At 40.3% G+C, this 6,188-nt stretch overlaps 1 long non-coding RNA gene across 1 annotated transcript; it reads left to right on the top strand.

Moving 5' to 3' along the window:
• Positions 1-512: 512 nt before the first annotated feature.
• On the top strand, positions 513-5,982 carry LOC103593181. The gene is made up of 2 exons (XR_550720.1): positions 513-618; positions 4,418-5,982. It is a non-coding gene; the product is annotated as an uncharacterized LOC103593181 (long non-coding RNA).
• Positions 5,983-6,188: the final 206 nt, after the last annotated feature.

Below are 6,188 nucleotides of genomic sequence, written 5' to 3'. Positions count from 1 at the left end.
CTTCACTGCGGAAGCCAATTTGAGTTAGGAGTTTTCTTACTTGCACGTAAAGAGTTTAAACTTACACAAATAGGCTGCTTCCTAAGTTTTGTGCTTTCTGAAATCTTGTCCTATATCATATCTTAAGCTTGCAATTAAAGGTGATCATTATGTTTTAACTTTAATATTAAAACTTATCTAATATTTTACTTTAATTAACACAAACTATCACTAGCAGAACCTTTACAATTTACAGAGAACTTCTAAGTTAATTATTTTATTTATACCAATAACCTTGTGAAATCAATTAGGCTGCCCTCTTGCAGTATAATTTCTGGGTGAGTAAAGGGTTCTTTTCCAGAACAATTGAAAAGTGTGTGCCCTCTCTAGCTTCTCCTACAAAAGAAGTGATGGTTACTGTGCCTCGTGTTGCTTTTCCATATGCGAAGAAAACAGAATTGAAGTGAAGCAACCAAAACATAGTTTTTGTATCAAGATGAATGTGCTCATGCAAAATGCGTACAGCACAAGTCATAGGAAAGGGCTGTGGTGCCAGTGCCATTTAAAAGCACATGACTTGACTGAGAGGCAGACCTGCTAAGCAGCAGGAAGCCATTCACTGCAGCCTGTAATAACAAGGTAAGCTAGTATGGATGGCTAAGTCTGTAAAAATTCAGAAAGACTGGAGATCAGGGAGGGCTGGAAAAGTCAGAGAAGAATTCAGAAAGGAGGGGACATTTAAGATGGGCCTGAAACGTGCACAGGAAAAAGAGGACACTCCAGCTAAGTAGAATGAGAGCACTGTGGGACACCCCCCTGGGCATGAATGTCCAGGGTGTTTGTATGCATGAGCACCATTAAATACTAGGGCTCTTCCACAGAAAGTGAGTGAGATCTTAACAAGGTAAGCTTCTCAGTAGGGTAGGTGTTAACTGCTCATAAAGTTAAGAATAAACTGATCCTGCCATGAAAGATAATGTGGCAAATCCAGCCACCGTTATCTGGGAATTAACCATAGTCAACGTGTATTGGACTGTGACTCAGAATTATATTTCCTGGAACTCAGTGTCCATACATATTCAAAGAGAAAAGTCCATCTGATATTTTCAGCTGATGACCAGATTGGATTATGTACAACTGCTTTGATTTGCTCTATAGTTACTTTTGTCATTGAGGTGACCACAAAAGAAACTAGACATTGATAAATCCATGAATTACTTAAGTTATGGACTCTTTTGTAGCAGGTATTCTGGGCCCAAAGAACATAAAAGTAAAGAAAGTGTAGGAGCATTGTGTATTTCTAAGGGTTTAAATGTCTACATATTTCTGGGGCCGGCCCGGTGGCGCACTGCTACAGTGCGCCGCTTGGGAAGCGCGGCGGCGCTCCCGCCGAGGGTTCGGATCCCACATACAGACTGGTTCCCGCTCACTGGCTGAGCGAGGCGCAGGAGCAACGCCAAGGGTTGCGATCCCGTTGCCGGTCCTGGTCCAGTACGGGGGCGACACTGAGGGTTGCGATCCGTGGCCGGACACCGAAAAAGACAAAAAAAAGGAAAAAATAAATAAATAAATAAAATAAATGTCTACATATTTCTAAAAGATCAAGGCAGCTCTGATGAATGAAGGACAATGGCTAACATGGGGGCCTAACACATGACATCGTGGCGGAACCCCCATGAGATCTGCACTTCCAATGAGCTACTCACCAGTCTTCCCTTGTAGGAAGTGGAATGACCAAAAGTTCTGGATCTCTCTAGCATAGTACGTCACTTTGACGTGTGCAATGTTCAAAGAGGCTCAGTTTCCTCACATATAGATATAGGCTGATACTCCCCTCCCATTCCTCCCAGTCAAACAGGCCTCTACTCTAGGGCACTGAGCCCTAGAGAAGGAAGTCCCAGGAATTGCATTGAACGAAGCCAAGAGTGCCTCAGGGAGAAGTCAAAAAGCCAGATATTACACACAAAGCAAGGGGGAAACTCAGTATGTGCAAATATCAGACAGTGGGGCCTCATGGCAGATGAGTTCTAGAATTTGTGATAAAATTAAGCAAGCCATTGAAGGAAGTTAAGGACATCTCCTTCCATAAGTAGTTAGGAATTCTTAATACAGTATTTACTTGGAGACAAGTAGATGGGAATAATTATCTCTTTCTGTTTCATTTCTACAAAATTCTTTATATGTAAGTATCTTTCTACGAGACAATAATTTTTAAATCTTATTGGAAAAACACAAAAGCCCAAAGTTATCAGGTGAAAACTTTATAATTAAGTGAAAACAGGAAGAAAAGAAAATGCTCTGACACATGTTGAGACTCTTGGCAGCAACCAGCAAAGACTCTGTCAGGTCACCTTTAACAACAGGGAGACAGACCAGGAGAATTTGTATGAACTGGGAGCGGATGCGGAAGCTTTCACGGACAGTGGCAGCTCTGGGCTGGCAGTTCTCCCATCTCTCTCTGGTGGGCAGCCCTGACTCATTCTCTTCTCTCCTGACCAGTTTCTCAGCTTCTTCATGGGTTCTGCTCTCTCATAACCAGCTTACATGTGGCCTCTGTCTAACCAAAATCGTTCAGTTTTAGCTCCCCCCTACTTACTAGCACATTCTCGCCGCACTTTAAATTCTCAGGAGCCGGGCCAGCCCGGTGGTGCACTGTAGCAGTGCGCTGCTTGGGAGTGTGGCGGCGCTCCCGCTGAGGGTTCGGATCCCACATACAGACCGGCTGCTCACTAGCTGAGCGAGGTGCGGGCACAATACCGAGGGTTGCGATCCTGTTGCCGGTCCCAGTCCGGTACGGGCGCGACACTGAGGGTTGCGATCCGTTGCCGGTCACGAAAAAAGACCAAAAAAAAAAAAAAATTCTCAGGGGCCTGGACCTGATTGGCCCAGTTCACCTGTAGAGCCAGGTTACATTTTAGCCAATGCAATGGTGGCCCTTAGGTCAGGTGCCAGCCACTAGTCCATTTCAGCAAAGCAAATGAGGTAAAAGAGTGTGGTCAGGGCATGTCTCATCATGAGGGTTCTCAGGAGCCTGGACCTGATTGGCCCAGTCACCTGTAGAGCCAGGTTACATTTTAGCCAATGCAATGGTGGCCCTTAGGTCAGGTGCCAGCCACTGGTCCATTTCAGCAAAGCAAATGAGGTAAAAGAGTGTGGTCAGGGCATGTCTCATCATGAGGGCATGGACAGGCTCTGATTGCTATCTTTATTACATTGTAATGATAACCAGCTCTTCTTCAGAACCAGCAAAAGTGCTCTTAAACTGCCCCTTGAAGGCATGTTTTATTATTTTATTCATTCAACCACTTATTCATTCTGACCTATCTCCTATCACAAAAGATTTGAGGTGACTTACAAATCTATATATACTATACAAGGATCAAATAGTTGAGCAATTTAGGCAAACAGGAAAAAAGAGAATAGGAAAATGAAAAGTCCAGAGCAATATTAGTACCACATGGTACATAACAATACTGGAAAACTGATAAAGTTGAGTGCTACGGTCTTAATGTTTGTCTCCCCACTTCCCCCAAAATTCATGTTGAAACTTAATCCTCAACACAATAGTACTAAGATGAGAAGGCTTTAAGAGGTGATTAGGTCATGAGGACAAAGCCCTCACAAATGGGATTAGTGCCCTTATAAAAGAGACCTGAGGAAACTTGTTTGCCCCTTCCACCATGTGAGGATACAGCAAGAAGGTACCATCTATGAACCAGAGAGCAGCCCTCACCAGACACCAAATCTGCTAGTGCCTTGGTTCTTGGACTTCCCATCCTCTAGAACTGTAAGCAATACATTTCTGTTATTTATAAATTACCCAGTCTAAGGTATTTTGTTATAGCAGTAGAAATGGACTAAGACAGTAGGCCTTGAATTTGTTGCTAAATCTGAGACCTGAACAACCTGATAGCAAGTGGCTACATACAAGGGAAAAGTCCCAGGAGAAAATGTCATTTATAGTATGACAGGGTAATAGCCAAGCCTGTGGATGCCTGTCCCTCCGAAGAGATAAATTCTCTTCTTTCTGTGTTGATTTGTGGGCTGCCTTGATGGGGAAGGAGACTCTCGATGATGTCTGAAGGCTTCTTCTGGTTTTGGTTTCATACGATGGTTGATATTTTACTGATGGAGCCAGAAAACAAATGATTAAGAAGGCAAGATTTTATGTAGCTAAAACCAACCTCCAACACAACTGCATTCCATTGAAGCCTTAGCCCTCAGCCCACTCCAAACTTGGAGACATAGTTTGAAAGTTGAAAAGGCGGATTATAAATTTCTCATTTCTTTTTTATTGTGTGTTGTAAGGCAAGAAGTATGTAGGAAGGCTGGCTCAGCAACTTTTCTGCCCTCTGGTTTCTTTGCCTGTAGCATTTCGGATATTCTCAGATCTTCTCAGTTTCTTTATTGACTTCTTTTTTCTTCCTTTTGTTGATAGAACATCAAAAAGTCCTAGAAAGCTTGGTGCGTGACAATGGATGAGCTCTACCCTAGAGTACCAGGCATGCCTATTAGATGCACTGCGAGACCTCAGGAAAGCAAAATGGGATATTCCCTCTGACTGGAACAGGGAATCATTCTATTTAAAATGACAACTGTCATTTAATATTCATTGAGCAGCCACCATGTTCTAAGTGCCATATGAAGCATCGATGAGACTTGACACTTGAAAAGAAGAGATGAGTTTGTACTGGAACCAGTTACTGCTGACGCTTGATTTGATAACTGTGTGGACAGGGGTGGAAAGGATTCTTGGTGCTCTAACTTTTGCCAACTGAGGAGAATGCTATGCGGATTGCCAACAGGTGATCCTGAAAAACCATTTACGATATTCAATTAACAATAATTAAGGCACTCAGTGGGAAGGTCCTCACTGACTTGCTAAGTAGCGAAAATTGGTACTTGGCATTCCCAGTGGATGAGAGAAAAGATAATAATAAGTACCCCAAATGTAAAGATAATCGAAATGAAACCAATTATGGCTAAATTATATTACGCAAATAGAAGCACAAGTTGAATCAGAAATATTTCAGTTTTTGACAAGAAATATGAAAAAGAGATATAATAACATTTTAGCTATTAATTGATCATCTAATCTAGTTTAGTTCTGGAAAGAGAACTGGTTTATAAACCTTTAAGTTTTATATATGTTGATAAGGGACCACAGTCTGTTATAATAATCTCATATTTTTAGGAGCTATTAAAGCCTAGTTTTCTGTTAATATAGTTAATAATGACCATAATCGATTCTATTACCAATAGTCATATTAAGTCCATCTTTTCACGATCACATACTCACAAAATATCAATGCTAATTTGATTTACTATATTCAACTTTACTAACTTTAAACTATTTTCCACCAGCTACTTTTCTATAGCACTAAAAAAAAATATTTTTAACAGCAAGATCAAGGGTTCTGATTCCCATACTGGCCAGCTGCCATAAAAAAAAAAAAAGATTTTTTCAAAACTTCTTTATAGTTTTTTTTTCTCACCTACTCTCTTACTATCCTTCACTTCTCCATCAATTTCTCCTCCCCGATATATCTGAAATTATAAAATCAGCTTTAGAATTATAATGATCCCCCAATATCCAATTAAGGTGTAAGTCAGTCAAGGGTGGCCTGTATATGCTTGTGAAGCAGTAAATCTAAAGCATCGAAGACTCTTTAGACTTCATCTAATCCACCCTCCCCATTAGTATGTGAATATGTGTATATCCATATTTTAAATTCACTAAAATTTAAGTCTAAAGACCAAACCCAGGCTGATTTCTGGCAAGGAAAAAACAATTAATGCATTCATCATTATTCATGCAGGCATCAATAAAAGTTCTCTTTCAAATCCTCTGGTCTTTTCTTCTGTATGTTCCAATCTCTGTCAGCTCCAAAAGGTCTTTGCTTTTTAAAATTTTATAAGTATGTCTGAACAATAGTCTCATATTTATTGTCAGAAAGCTAAGCTCAATTAATCTTTTCAAATGAAAACAACTATGGAAAAGCATAAATCATAGCTATGTTGCAGATGCAAACATATATATGTATGGGTATGTATATGTGTAAATATATCTGTATACATATAAATACATTTTTTGAAAAAAAAGATCATACTTTTACCAATTTAATGGCTGCATAATAACATGAATGTAGTTTACCTCATTTGACTAATCTTCTTTTGTTCAAGATTTAGGATCTTTCCAGTTTGTACAT

Source organism: Galeopterus variegatus, unplaced genomic scaffold (genome assembly GCF_000696425.1).
Source record: "Galeopterus variegatus unplaced genomic scaffold, G_variegatus-3.0.2 Scaffold1296, whole genome shotgun sequence".
Taxonomy (NCBI): Eukaryota; Metazoa; Chordata; class Mammalia; order Dermoptera; family Cynocephalidae; genus Galeopterus; species Galeopterus variegatus.
Note: the sequence above shows the minus strand (reverse complement) of the source record. Positions and strands in the feature narration are given on the sequence as shown.